Raw genomic sequence first — 13,426 nt, 5'->3', positions numbered from 1 at the left:
ATTTATTTAACACGACAAAAGACATCTACTCAATACATGATTGAGTTGCTATCTATTTGAGACTGATTGTGTTAGGAACCTACTTAATAAATTTTGAAGCTAATAGAAACAGTTTTATTTATGCTCAATTTTTTAGTTTTGTTTTTTTCAGAATACATAAAAAATAACCCATAATTTCCTCGCATAACATTCAAAACAAATTCAACCAACGCCAGACGCCAACCCTGCACGCGCCCACATATCAACGCGAGCGTTAACTTTACCAAGCGGTCCGATGCACCCCGCCAGTCGCCACCAGTGTACTACCGACCAATTTGATATTCGAATCACGGCCGAACACGGCGACGGGCCAGCGATCGGCAAATCACGCACGCCGCCACCGTGGCCGCGCGTAAATGAATATTGACATCCAGCTAGCAGTGAACGGGTTGAATTGATAATCGAGCTCCCGATGCTAGAGTTTAGCGGAATATTCGCAAGTAATTTTTACGATTAATGTTCGTGATAGCTGGCTATTTGGTAGAGCGTTTTAAAGGTAATTTTGTAGTTTATTGAATTAATAATATATTTTTTTTAGAACTGTGCTATTCCGTCAATTATAAGGAAGTTAATGATTGCTTCAACTATTGTTTACTATTGTATTGATTAGTTTATAATAAATATAAATAAGAACAGCAAATAAAAATAAACATAAAAAAATAAGATATCCCACAAAACCATCAAAACAAATTATTATCATAAGTTTTTCAAATCCAATCTTATCTCTATATTGTGCACCAAACTAAACAAATGTATAAATTAAACGAACTGATTTCAAAAGAGCACAACATCCGATTTTATCACTAAAGACCAATTTGTTGACAATTTCAAAAGACACCGATTCAAGTATGGTCCGGGAGCCAGCAGCAGATTTTATGACCAAGTTCCTCTCAAGCGGTAATTAGTAAAATGCATCAAAGTATAGTATTATGAAGCCTCGTGAACGTCAGCTGGAGCTCGGTTGGGGGGAAGAGCGGTTGTAGCCTCCCGTATCAGCTGACGGTTTTTCCACCAAGATACAGCCAGCTGACATATATATTTATCCACAGTTACATATAAGGTATCATCAGGTAAATTTTTGTTTGAGAGGAAATCACGGAAAATAAATTTTTCTTTAAATTTAACTTTCATGTTCGAGACACCAGCTGACGTATAATACACCATGTTGTAACCAGCTGACTATTTTTTTTCGTTGAGATATTGGGTTAGCTACAATTTGACAAATTTTTAGCTGAGAGGAAATGAATGAATGAATGTATTTTTTTTCCTATGTGCGTGGGAGGCTACAACCGCTCACCCCCCCAATAGAGCGCCAGCTGACGTTCACGAGGCTTTATAATACTATACTCTCATGCGTCTGACGAATTATCTCTTGAGAGGAAATAGTTAACCAAATTTGCACCTGGCTCCCTAACCAGTAGCTTACATCTTCGCAACAGAATTCTTTAAAAAGGGGTGGCATGCGCTTAACCCCTCAAGATGTCGATAAAGCCGTCGATAAGTCTTATAAATTTCATTACGCCTACCGATAGCTGTAAAGGATCCAATTTTACTGAGTACTAAAAGTAAATCGTTACCGTTTCTCATAATTTTGCTTTTGTCGGCTACGACGGCGAAGGCTCTTCGCACACGAGTACAGTTATAATAGTAAAACATCTAGGGATAATGGATATTGAAACTATAACGAAATCATTTTACCTATAAATTCAAACAAACAATGCATGTACGAAGGCTATTGTTTTACTAGTGTAGCATTGATTCTACGAGCCTGCTACGCGTTCCGTAGACAATTCGTAGCACATGAGGATATAATGTATTACTGTACTGTTGTAATTTATTACATACCTAAAGTATAACATTTGATTTATAATATAGCACTTAGGAAGTCCCTTTTATATAAGTTTTTAATTCATTTGTAAATTATTATGAATACAATATTATTTACTATTTTATCGTGTCTCTATTCAGTCTTATAGGACTAGAATAGTAGACTTAACTAAAATACACAACTATGTAGCATAATATCATGCTTGGCTATCCCCCAAATAAAGGCATTTCCAAATACTGCAGTCCCATGCAATATTAATTATAGTCTCGTGTGCGCTGCTCCTTATTTCATTATTTTACATTTCCCGAAGGTGACAGTAAAAAATGAAATTTCCTCGAATACCTGTCCAATTTGAAGCTGGGACAAAGGAGACGTTATCTCTGTAAATTGAAAAAGATAGCACCATCTGTTATGTATAAATTATAATTTAAAACAAAACTAAATCTTTCCCGCGAATTTGTCGACAGATTGCCGTGGATTTTCTTTTTTGCTATTTGTTAATAATCGTGTTTGATTATAATGTAATAAGAGTAATATTTGAAATGGTTTTAATATAAAATAAAGAAATCAAATAATGTTATAAACATCCGTCTTTAACTAAATTATTTTTACAATTTCATATTATTATACCTGTGAATAGAATTGAACAATGTTTACCGCATTTAAAGACCCTTAACCGTAACGACCGATAACCGATAAATTTATTTATGAACTATACAAGTTAAAATTAAAATATTCAATAAACAAACACAAAAAAATCGCCATTTTCTATACAATTACCTATACAATGTCCATTTCTACACCGATGAGTGGTGGGCGAAATAAGGGGGGAGATATAATAAATGGACCAGATTTTGCATAATTAAAAAGGGGTGCTTAAATCATTATTTATTTTGATAAATACGCATTTTCACGGTAGATCGTCATTGTCCTCATTTTAATATGAACAGAGCGGAATGCCGGTAAATTGATGAGAAAAGAAATTACGAAATATTGCAGCATAAGTAGTTATTAACCTATCTCGTAATAATTAAATCAACGTAGAGCTTTTATAAATATATTGCAACAATAGTTCTTTCGGTAGAAAATGTTCTTTTATCTATCATTCATTTTGAATGACTATACCTACAAACACTTTTGAAAACATTGAAGTATAATTTTTCGTTTTATAAATAAGCCTACATATAAACTGGATAATACATTAAAAAACGTTACATGATACATGTTATAAATTAACTTAATTTATGTTGTATTTATTCGTTTTAAATTTTTCAGACATTTAAAACTGTATCGACCGATTTCCTATCTAGTTATCATTCATTAATTTACAAGTAAAACAAAATATTGTAATTGTATATCCAATTATACCTACCTTATACAAAAATGAGCCCACAAAGAATACAAAAATCAATTGAAACGTCGAACCGTTAGCCCAGTGTCACGAGTCACGAGTCACGACTCACGCGACAGATAAAAGCGAACTCTCTAGCCGAATGTAAAAAAACGTATAAAATAAATCGAAATTGCCAGTCCACCCTAAAATCTGTCCTTGCCCTCTTGAGATCTGTCATTTGAGACCTACGTGACGGGGAAGACGATGTGGTAAGAATCTGTGCACTCGTAAACGATTACTTATTGGAGTAAAATACGTGCTTTTCTTACAGATAGCTAACTAGGAAAGTAGGTAGTTTCTGAGATACCACTAAGCAACAAGGTGCAATCAAATAGTTATTATGATCGATGAAGAAGAAACTCCCATAACACTATAATATATTATGTGAATATCTTGAAGGCAAATAACAATTAAACTATTCGTCAAACCAATAGGTGAACATTTTGATATATCCACTATGCAGTAATCTAAAATATTCATAAATAAAAATAAAAATTGCTTGATAATAACAGATTTCCAATAAAAATTAAAGTAAGCAGTGAAATGTTTGTTGATTTACATTTGTTGACCTACCTTATACTTAAAAGGAATAGCTTGTGTATTCCAACGTTGCATGAAATTCATGATGAAAAAGAAAACATTTTATTTTATCGAATAAGAACGTAATGTTTATTCACTACTAAATACCTATAAATAACCGAAATTTCCACTCAAATCCTCATACAGTCCCACATGATGGCCTTTATTTCCTTCAAGTAGCATGTATCTTCGAAACCACTACACTGATCCGATTGAATTCACGCATCAATAGTAATATGAAAGCAATGTAAGATACATATCCCTTCACCCCAAATGCGCCTATAATGGGCCATCTGCACAATGGACAGCGTTGGCCCAAGAAATAATCGTGGATATTGGCCGCAATTACTGCGATTGTGAAGTAACATCTTCAATGACTGCCGATCATAGACATTTAGGCTCTCTACACTATAGTGATTGCCTCTGCTCGCCCAACGCTGCCCATTATGTAGAGGACCCATTAAGTTTGTTTCCTTGGTCCCTCTGTCCCCTCCGAGGAATATTTGATGGCACTCATCCATCGTGCGACATAATATCACCGATAAATAATGATGTTTTGAATTCACTCTCGGCACTCGAGATTTGGAAAAATACACGCATTTTTATTAAGCGTCCATTTTTATGAAGATGAAAAGGACTGAAGTGTAATTGTTATTATGAATGCTTTATTTAGATTAACAAGGTAAAGGAACTTTGCATAGATCACCGTTCATATTAATTAAGTAACTTATTTGTTATTATTAACAGCGTCCTGCTATGATATGATTCAGAAGATTAGGAAAATACCTAAGTTTGAACCTAGGGTTGAATTTTATTGAGCTCACTCATATTATTATCTACACAGGATATTTGAATATATCGCTTCATTTGTAAACAGTTATACATAATTTTCTTTATATAGAATAATAAGTAATAAGTCGGTTTCAATAATCAATAAACTCTATTTTACAAAGTAAGTCTTCATAATATTGAAACCATAATGTCTTTGGTACTTAAGAAAATTATAAGTCGTTTACCAGATGGCGGCCCTACTTTAAATATAGTCCTAACGTTATGATATTCCCGTTCGTCCCAGTTTCACCAGGATTAATGTTAATATTATATTATTTTAACAACTAAAAAAATAGTGAAAATTTTGTAAATTCATTGTGAGATGACGTCATCACTCAGCTTTCGTGATGATAATGTACCGACTCTATCAAAAATATTATAAAATTCCCAACAACATCTTCCCCTTTCAATCTTGATTAAGTATAATTTAAATTGAGCTTCAACATCTCATTTTCGAATATTATTCCATCGAAAATTGGTACGATACAAAAGCAATAACGGCACCAAAACGAAGTGAACTTTTAAATGAAATACAAAACCAATTTTCGATGTGAGAACGACATAGGCGCAACATTCCCCATCGGCGTATAATTTATTTAAAGACACATTTCGTTCCTAAATTCTTTTAGGGCGTGTGAAATAAGGTAAAGGTAAGACATTTCGGGGAGAAAGTTTTGCGGAAATTTGCAAAGTTTTTCTGGCTTCGCCGCCCTTTTCTATCACGTTGGCCACGTGTGAAGGGACCGGCGGAAACTTGAGCGCGACTTTCACTCCGGTGTTTGTAAAATATTAAACCTTACAAGGGACTCGTTTTAGTACTGCGCAGTTTGTTTATTTTTTATGCTTGTTGTCACGCTCGGAATGAATTTGGATGTGCTATAATTTGAAGATATCTCTTCAGTTTAGAACTTTTCACTTTAAAAGTGAATCAGATCTTTTCAACTTTTTTTATAGCGTCGGTAAAGCAATTTGCAAAATAAATTAAATATCATTTTTTAAATAAAGGATTATGAAACCTATCGGTATCTTGTAACATTTATAACTCTCTGAGAGACAAAACATATCCAAAACACAATGTTTCAGTAAAAAAACTCACGTCTCAACTCAAGATTATGAAAAAACTCAATCATTAATTTATTCTGCTTTCCCTGTTTCAAGAGACTCTCAAATTAAATTCCACGACACCTATGAAGAGAATGTTAGAAAATCTTGACCATGACTAAATTGATTCATTATTTCAAACATTTCCGAGCGTAGACATAATTCAAAATTTAATAAACAACACTGTATTTATCTCTTTCTATGAAGAGAAATTAAGATCGATAAAAAATATTCTAGTAACAACTATAATTATATTTGTACGGACATAAAAGTGTAAGCCTATAAGTAGGTATATAGTATATATAAGTACATTTCTTTTATTCACTTACAAAAGCAGGCGCAAAATAATGAAACATCCATCGCATTCCCACAATACGTTGAAAACCACGCATCACTTTGAAGTCGCTACGTGAACGCCCTAAAAACGAAATATAATATTTGATAAAGAAAACAAAGAAAAGCCTTCGAGCTGAATATTCAAAGGCGGAAGAAATGATACTTGGCACAAATCCCACCCCTCCTGGCGTTCAAATCAAAATAGTCACGATTTTTTGTGCTCCAACGATTTATTATACCAAACTCAGCTCGATTCTGCCTTGTCGAAAATCTCGACAGTTGCCTTTTTACGTAAATCCTTTTAACGTGCTCCCACGGAGCTGTTATGTTATTTTTTCGATAAGCAGATTCAAGGAAATAAAGCCGCAATTTCGTGTTGTGTAAACTATAGTTTGTGCTGGCTTTGCAGATACTGTTCTATATATATTATCTCACTTTTCCAAACCCGGCCGATTGATTCTTTTGTTGTCCTTCAAACGGTACGCGTATAAGTTTATTCTGTTTGCAATCGCACGGGCTACAGTTGGTTCAAAGTTTTTACTTATTGCCATTTATTTAACCGTTTCAAAACTACTCTTTCCTGCGATCACTAAAATTTTCTACTACCCCATTACAAACACTAAGAGCGTATACGCACTATGCGGGTAGCCGCATTGCGGGTAGCCGTCCGGCTGACCGCAAGCACAATTATGTACGTAATATTCATTTCTATGCGCACTGCGATGCGGCTACCGCAGACCGCACAGTGCGCATAGAAATGAATATTACGTACATAATTGTGCTTGCGGTCAGCCGGACGGCTACCCGCAATGCGGCTACCCGCATAGTGCGTATACGCTCTTACTCTCTCCCATTAAAAATCACTTATCACTGTTCATCCAAATCCCAAATCATAAAACTATAACCACCACGCTGGCTCCTTTTATACAAAACATAACATCACAAAGTACATCAACACAATTCGCGCCACCACATCCACATTCCATCCACGAACGCCGCCAATCACAGCGCACCAAAAGAAAAGTGTCAAGAAAAAATCCAACCAAAGTGAAATACCCAGAAAATAACATTACCATAAAGACGCTGGTGGCTCGTAATCATCGCGGAAGCACGCCGCGCGATGAATAAACATCGACAATTCGGAGCTCGGACCCTAAATCCGTCATTGAACGTAAACTTCGCCTCCTCGAGGAATTTAAATGATAACACAATGGCTGGCGGGATGTTCTGTATTTTCTTGGAGAGTGAAAATCGTTATTTGCCAATGATTTTGTATATATAATAAGACGTTTGAATTTGAATACATATTGTAGTTCTGTAAAAACATTATAATCTTTAATATATTATATAATAAAAAAAAATCATCATGATCGTGATCAGCCGTTATTGGTCCACACAACTGGGACACAAATATAAGAGGTAAGGAGCTAAAATAAACCTAGTATTGTCTATAGAACGCCCAAAACTCGTTTTCACATCATTAAGCACTCATTGATGCGTGATTTTTAATGGGAGCCCTTATAACACTATGTTTTCCATAGTAACAATGCGATAAACGGCTTGGGACATAATAGTCTAAAAGCTAAACTCTCTCATTCAGCAATTATCGTACCATCACTTTCCAAAGAGTCACGTGTCACTGTCAGGAGGGAACTTTTCTATGGGGAGCATATGTTCCGTATAATTGACACCCCATTCAATTGACAAAGAATATAACTACAAGCGCTCGTAAAATATGAACCGTAAATCAACAAATAAAACTTTATTGAGTGTAAAATATGTTTTGCATCAAAGATCCGCCAGCTTTTATAGACCATTTCCTAGAAATACTATAAAATACACTCGGGAATCTAGGCAGTTAAATAGAGTGTTGGAATTATCTTTATAGTTTCACTAAAAGGTAGTAAAGTAGAAGTCATTGTTTTAATTTTGATTTAACAACGTTTGTGCGCAGTGTTAATAGTTGTAAACTAATTATATTTGTTGTGCCTAATTTACATTATCTTATAGAAGAAAATATAATCTACTAGCTTTCCACCCGCAGCTTCGCCCGCGCAGTCAAAGAAAAACCCGCATAGTTCCCGTTCCCGTGAGATTTCCGGGATAAAACTTATCCTATTTCCCGGGGTAAAAAGTAGCCTATGTCCTTTCTCGGGTATCAAAATATCTCTATACCAAATTTCATGCAAATTGGTTCAGTAGTTTAGGTGTGATTGAGTAACAGACAGACAGAGTTACTTTCGCATTTATAATATTAGTATGGATTACAAATGACAAGAATAATCTATATTTTATTATATAAAACTCAAAGGTGACTGATATAGTGATCTATCAACGCACAGCCCAAATCACTGGACGTACCGGGCTGAAATTTGGCATGCAGGTAATAGATGTTAGGACGTAGGAATCCGCTAAGAAAGGATTTTTCGAAATTCTTGCGGGATCGGGGAAAAACGGGGATGCACGTACAAAGTCGTGGGCGGAAGCTAGTACTTGGATAAACCTATTGAAATGATTCTAATCACTTGATCATTCCTAAAATATTTCTTCTATAGTTTGTAGAACTAGGTACCACGTATATGTAACTTATAACGATTTTTCTTCATAATCAGTAGTAAGTTTGAACTTGTTACATTATTATGTATTGCAATAAAGGCTAGTTACACACTGCTTTACAATTGAAAACTTACCTAAGTATATGCAAACTACAAGCTCCATGAAATTATTATAACTTCACTACATACTTATAGTAAAATTGTATCCTTTGAAAGATTGTTTATTAAAGTTCAAGTCTAGAAATTAAAGTTAAGAAAACATACAAACACAGTCAACAAGTTTCAACAAAGAAGAGATCTTGATGTGACGTGTTGAATTAAGCTGTTAGCATTGTTATACCACGTTTATTTTGTGTATTTTAGCCAGTTAACGCTGATATTCTCGAGTTTCCATAGAAACTGTTGTTTTATCTACATCATTTACTTCATCCAAAAGTGTTTATTTCAAACTTAGTAACAAAACTTTTTGTATTCTAGATTCTTTACAAAATTGCTATACATTTTTAGAAGGCACTGTGCAAATACATCTGATCCGTTCATGATACTCAGATGCAGTTAGTAATTACAATGGTATTTTATTAAAAAATATATAATATATATTCCCCGTTATTTTCTATACCCCCTTTAAATGAGACATAAGGCAACTCTCACATTGCCCCTTTTATCTTATTGAACGTACACATTACCATAGCATCCATTCCAATAAGCAGTCCTTGGTAAAATCATCAGGCACCTAACGTATCCCTACCAAAGCCATCAATAAATAACCTTCGGTCCAGCGACTCTATTTAGGGTCGTATAATCCCAACTGCCACATACGCGAATCTGTTTAATATCACAAAGAATCCGAGGTCCATAGGACGCGAGGCAGAGCTCAAAAGGTTGACCATCCTTTATCATGGTCCAATATCATCGGACACAATACGTTCACGGTATATGGTATACGTGAACAAGTGTATTCATACCATTGTTGATGGCAACAATAACTCCATGTTGCGTTCCGATGAAATTTTTTTCATTAATCTTTAATATTGGCGCTGTATGGACTCGTGTGCTTGTGTGCAATGTATCTTCTCATTTGTGATATGTTTTGCTAAATTATGGATGTATGTACGTAATACTGTTCAGTATAATCTTATGAAACTTGCTTAAAATAGATGAAGAAAATGCGTGGCATAGCCGTTATAGCATTGATAATAATAATTTCATTTACAAAAAAATATGTATTTTCTTTCGCTTATGTCTACTGCTACATGTATGTAGAGACACGTACATTTTCAAGACTAATCACTTACGTTTTCGTTGTGTTAATTATTATCTACTTAATTGATATTTTGGTTCCCTATCAAAAAAAAAATGTCTTATTTTTTTGATAACCAATATCCTCCTCTAACTCATATAAAACATGAAACGTCAACACAACAATACGAACCACATCCCGAAAACACTGAAGCATATAATTTCAATATTTCGCGCGCACAACACAGCGTCTCTACAAAATTCCCAATTGGGAAAGATAAAACATTAGCGCCGGCGAAAAACGTGACACACGAAACGGGGACCATTACGCCGCGTCACATTATTAAAACCACCCCAAAGAGCGCCTTGGAAACACGTTTAAATTTTCCAAAGGTATTGATTCTGTCCCCTCTATCGTCGGTTATTCTATGGGCTGTCAATATGCTCCTAGATCAGACAACACCATTGTTTGTGAGTATCACGCTACGGGCCCGAAGCAGTTTGGGCTTTTTATCGGCGGCCCCTTTGATGTGCATCTACCCGACCTTTGTTTGATGCTATTAGCCAAACCTTTGGTGTGCTTTTGATAGGCCGCCTTAGTAATGGATTAGTTTTGTTGGTGCGTTTATCAATTACTATGTAAATGCATGCATTGTTCAATGATCTTAGTGTTTTCTAAGTTTATGAATATGTAAAAATAGTAAAAAAAACTACTACATTTTTTCATCACACATATCTTTGAATATCTGTCGTAGAAATAAATAGTCATAAATGTTATCCTGGTCAGATGCTTGTGACATTTTAATAATTGGTTATTTCTTTCCTTTTCATTTTCGAGATAAAATATAACAAATTATCGAGGACCTGACGATTTTTTATGCATGAAATTCAAGTCTGAGTAAGTTTTGGGCAAAAAAGCAACAGATTTTTCCACAATTATGAAAACTACGCTCGAACGTACCTGAACCGCGATAAGCAACTCGACCGAGAAATTGATTCAAATATAACCCCCCCAAATTGAATAGTCGTAAGTGAGTTACGTGTGTATAGAACTTATGAGTTATAGACGCTCCAGCAATAATATTAAAATAATCACTGACTTTCTTCTAAAAAAAATAAAAAATGTGTGCGTGTACTAGTGTACACACGTAAGAAGTGAAACTTATTTTTTAATAAATAATTTATTATATGAAACTTTATAGAAATACGTCGAATCACGCGTGGTAGGGATAAGAAAAAGATGGCGCCTAACGGAAAAATGTCACGCGTAACGAAAAAATGTTACACTAATTTTTTTTCCAACCCCGATAAAGAAGTTTCACGTCAATAAATAAAAATTTCACCGCAGAGTGTTGTAAAAAATGAACATAAAATGTTATGTGTGTGAAAAACACTTATCTCATTACTGTCTTCTATAGTGTCTTTTAATACATACCTGAATATAAATACTAAGATGAATGAGGCATCTAGATTAAAAACATTTTTCAAATTCATTAATCAACACGTTAGATGTTAACTTTTTCCATGTCCTATAAAAACGTAACTTACTTTTTATATTTTTCGGACAATCGAACTGATGAGACGGTTGGCACCGCCCTTTATAATCCACAAGACCTGGACGTTGCGGGTGGCGTTTGATGTTATGTAACAAAATATTACCTATAGAGCTGGCTGTATGACATTTGTTTTTCTTTACTTTCTTTTTTTCTTTTCCTTTATACTTAAAATAAATATAGAGCAGTCATTCTTCTTATATCTACTAGTGAGAAACGCAAAACATCACGCTTGACTTGTTGCGAGGGTTGGCCGAATATTTTGTTGTTGTCTCACGTTCCTCGACGAATTCACCACGGACGATTATGCAAATGGCAATCTATTTGATGTGTAAACATTCCCTTCGCTGTTATTAGGTACACTACCATTTTTATTTTTTAGACGTCCATGGCAACAGAAGGTTGTCAAAATATAAGTATAGATATATGCAAATAGTAAGAAACGGTTAAAAAGTTGGCTAATAATAAAAAAATAAAACTTTAGAGTTTGAATTCATTGATTATGATTTATGTGAAATATTAGGTACTAGCTTTCCGCCCGCGGCTTCGCCCGCGTTTTCAAAGAAAAACCCGTACCCGTAGGATTTCCGGGATAAAACATATCCTATGTCCTTTCTCGGTTATCAAAATATCTCTAAGTATACCAAATTTCATGCAAATTGGTTCAGTAGTTAAGGCGTGATTAAGTAACAGACAGACAGAGACAGAGTTACTTACGCATTTATAATATTAGTATAGATTTGCTGCTACTTTTGTATGCCAGGGGTGTCGTGTCATTCTCAAGACATGATTTTTTTCTACAAAATTTGCTGCATAATAGAGCTAACATGTTGATTACCAAGTTTAGTAACAACAACACCTTCCTTTAAATAGATTACATCTAAACTGACAATTGATAATTTTCCTCATATTTTCCAAAGCATATCCATAAGCCATGAGAACAACAAATATAAACAAACACCGCTTTATGCACACTATCACACATCTCATCATGTATACACACACACGAGCATAATTCAATCGAAACAATGTAACTTAAAACATGTACCCATCTAACCATAGATCCCCATACACATTGCAAACGGCACCGGGCGTCATGTATTATGCTAATTAGCCCTTGTTACTGACACCCTCAGACCCTGTGTCTCTGATAATTATGCGAAGGGATTCTGACAGATCACTAGTGAATTCGATCGATTAGTGACGTCATTTATCCGCTGTTAGATACAGGAACGACATTTCCTATTTGGAGGTAAATTAATCTCATACATTCTAGGAGTTAACTCTGCAATAAATGAGAAATACACTATCACTACATAGTATAAAACGTGTGTCTCTCTGTCCCTATGTTCCTTTGTATGCTTACATCTTTAAAACTATGCAACGAATTTTGATGCGGTTTTTTTAATAGATAGAGTGATTAATAGGAAGGTTTTAGTATATTATTTATTAGGTTTTAAATAAAGCGGGTGAAGCCGCGTGCGGTAAGCTAGTTCCTGATAATTTGATAATATAAACATTGGTAATGTGGTACGAGGCAAACATTTTCCCCACTGAAAAGCCATATCCATTCCGTACACACAAATTCATTATTTACAAAATATGATGTATTGGAGACATTTTAGCATAATACGAAGGAAAGGAACCGAACCCAGCACACATCGATGCCAATACAAATATTTACAATACGCCGCGCGTGGTCACCCCGGAAACCTGTCAAAATGACATACCCCGGTGATTGATAGCCGTTTTTTTTCCTCTTCAATCATCATTTTATTGAAATTGATGGCTTGCTCGGCTTGCCAGACACAGTTATTTGATAATCGAGCGATTTTCGAGAGTTATTAATGCGGCACCGTGACTTGGAGGAACTTTATCCCGCGGCTATTAAAATTTAAGTGAAATGTCAATTTGGACGGCTCCGGACTCCGGGGCGGGAGGATCCGTGTAAATTATTTAAGCCCTCCTATAT

At 34.9% G+C, this 13,426-nt stretch overlaps 1 protein-coding gene across 1 annotated transcript in view; it reads right to left on the bottom strand.

Annotated features, from left to right (window-relative positions):
• The window catches only part of LOC149909143 (CUGBP Elav-like family member 2), a 291,622-nt gene that overhangs the window by 266,083 nt on the left and 12,113 nt on the right, over positions 1 to 13,426 (bottom strand). The gene's annotated exons all lie outside the window — the stretch shown is intronic.

The sequence above is a fragment of the Colias eurytheme genome, chromosome 4 (genome assembly GCF_061535395.1).
Source record: "Colias eurytheme isolate Ceu_HAF_F1 chromosome 4, ilColEury1 Martin Lab GWU primary, whole genome shotgun sequence".
Taxonomy (NCBI): Eukaryota; Metazoa; Arthropoda; class Insecta; order Lepidoptera; family Pieridae; genus Colias; species Colias eurytheme.
The sequence above is the reverse complement of the archived record's forward strand: the minus strand, read 5'-3'. Positions and strand labels throughout refer to the sequence as shown.